Below are 2,949 nucleotides of genomic sequence, written 5' to 3' on the forward strand. Positions count from 1 at the left end.
ATATTTTGGGACCTACCCTACTGGAAAGACCTATAGGTCCGCTCTTCGATCGACGTGATGCACGTGACGAAGAACCTTTGCGTGAATCTGCTAGGCTTCTTGGGCGTGTATGAGAAGACAAAAGATATAGCTGAGGCACGGGAGGACCTACAACGTTTGCACGAAAAAGACGGCATGCCTCCAAAGCAGTATGAAGGTCCTGCCAGCTATGCTCTTACCAAAGAAGAGAAGGAAATCTTCTTTGAATGCCTGCTTAGTATGAAGGTCCCGACTGGCTTCTCGTCTAATATAAAAGGAATAATAAATATGGCAGACAAAAAGTTTCAGAACCTAAAGTCTCATGACTGCCACGTGATTATGACGCAATTGCTTCCGGTTGCATTGAGGGGGCTTCTACCGGAAAACGTCCGATTAGCCATTGTGAAGCTATGTGCATTCCTCAATGCAATCTCTCAGAAGGTGATTGATCCAGAAATCATACCAAGGCTAAGGAGTGATGTGGTGCAATGTCTTGTCAGTTTCGAGCTGGTGTTCCCACCATCCTTCTTCAATATCATGACGCACGTCCTAGTTCATCTAGTTGACGAGATTGTCATTCTGGGCCCCGTATTTCTACACAATATGTACCCCTTTGAGAGGTTCATGGGAGTCCTAAAGAAATATGTCCATAACCGCACTAGGCCAGAAGGAAGCATCTCCATGGGCCATCAAATAGAGGATGTCATCGGGTTTTGTGTTGACTTCATTCCTGGCCTTAAGAAGATTGGTCTCCCTAAATCGCGGTATGAGGGGAGACTGACTGGAAAAGGCACGCTTGGAAGGGACTCAATAATATGCAGGGACGGATATTCTTGGTCTCAAGCACACTACACAGTTCTACAGAACTCTACCTTGGTGACCCCGTATGTCGATGAACACAAGAACAGTCTGCGCTCCAAACACCCGGAGCAGTGCGACGACTGGATTACATGTGAACACATCAGGACTTTTAGCAGTTGGTTGGAAGCACGTATCAGAGGTGACAACACTGTTTGTGATGAGCTGTACTTGTTGTCCAGGGGACCATCTTTGACTGTATTGATTTGGAAAGGATACGAGATAAATGGGAATACATTTTACACGATTGACCAAGATCAAAAGAGCACCAACCAAAACAGCGGTGTCCTCTTTGATTCAACAACCGAGAGGGGAAAGGACACATATTATGGTTACATAGTGGACATATGGGAACTTGACTACAGAGTAGATTTTAAGGTCCCTTTGTTTAAGTGCAAATGGGTCAATCTGTCAGGAGGCGGGGTACAGGTAGACCCACGGTACGGAATGACAACAGTGGATCTGAAAAATCTTGGGTACACCGATGAACCGTTCGTCCTAGCCAATGATGTGGCACAGGTTATCTATGTGAAGGACATGTCTACCAGACCGAGAAAGAGAAAAGATAAGGAAGCGAATACATCATACGATGAGCCAAAGCGCCACATAGTTCTTTCAAGAAAAAGGGACATCGTGGGAGTGGAGGACAAGACAGACATGTCTAAAGATTATGAAAAGTTTCATGAAATTCCTCCCTTCAAAGTCAACGCTGACCCCAGCATCCTGATAAACGATGAAGATTATCCATGGTTACGGCGCAATAAGCAAATGACACAAGCGAAGAAAAAGTGAAGACTTTCTCCCGCAACTATTATGATGATACCATGCCAACTTTGTAACTGACGAGTATGATACCATTGTCCGTTTTGTACATGCACATGCTATGTGGGTCAATTTATGATACCATGCCAACTTTCAACTTTTTCATAGTTCATTTGAAATGCTTTAATGTCTTATGGTTCGGCCCTCGTAATAATTAAAAATAGCAACAATAAGTATTTTGTTGTAAGTAGAAACAAAATAAAATAAGTAAAGCAAGAAAGAAAACAAAAAAACAAAAAAGTGTTTTCAAATTTGAAAACTTATGGCACTAACAGAAAGTTTATAATTTTCCTAAAACTAAAAGCAAAAACAATTAAAAAATAAAGCAAAAAACAAAAGAAAATAAATAATGCAGAAAACAAAAGAAAAAAACAACAATAAGTATTTTATTGTAAGTAGAAACAAAATAAAATAAATAAAGCAAGAAAGAAAACAAAAAAACAAAAAAAGTGTTTTCAAATTTGAAAATTAATGGCACTAACAGAAAATTTATAATTTTTCTAAAACTAAAAGCAAAAACAATTAAAAAATAAAGCAAAAAACAAAAGAAAATAAATAATGCAGAAAACAAAAGAAAAAAACTTGAAAAAAAATAAATATAGCAACAATAAGTAAAGAAAACAAAAAAACAAAAAAATTGCCTCCTACTAGGCCCCCACGGCCTGAATACGACTAGAAACCCTACTATGGGCCAGGATTCAGGCCCGCAGTAGGCCCAGAAGGCCCATCAGGCAAAGCAATAGCAAGTAGGCCCGAAAGCCTGCGGTGGAGAGGAGCTCGAGAGGGGTGCGGCAGTGGGGCTTATAAACCACTGCGCGCCCCTCTCGACTAGCGAGGTGGGACTAAACTTTGGCCCTGAGGCGGGCAGCACAGAGGCCTTTGGTCCCAGTTGGTGGCACCAACCGGGACTAAAGGGGTGGCATTAGTCTTGGTTGGTGCCACCAACCGGGACCAAAGGTCGCCGGTTCCCGCCCTTTGGGCTGCCGAAAAAGAGGCCTTTGGTCCCGGTTGGTGGCACCAACCGGGACTAAAGGGGGGCATTAGTCCCGGTTTGTGCCACGAACCGGGACCAATGCCCTTCGTATATATACAACACTTAGCCGTTTTCGCCAAAATCCATTTGTTTCTTCTCGCCCTGACGCCTTCTGCTCCTCGTCGCCGTCGTCGCCGAGCCCTGCCCCGACGCCGTCAGGCTGGTCCACCTCGCCGTCGCCGCCGCCGAGCCACTGCCCCGACACCGTCGCCGCGCCC

This window comes from Triticum dicoccoides, chromosome 4B, assembly GCF_002162155.2.
Source record: "Triticum dicoccoides isolate Atlit2015 ecotype Zavitan chromosome 4B, WEW_v2.0, whole genome shotgun sequence".
NCBI classification, from domain to species: domain Eukaryota; kingdom Viridiplantae; phylum Streptophyta; class Magnoliopsida; order Poales; family Poaceae; genus Triticum; species Triticum dicoccoides.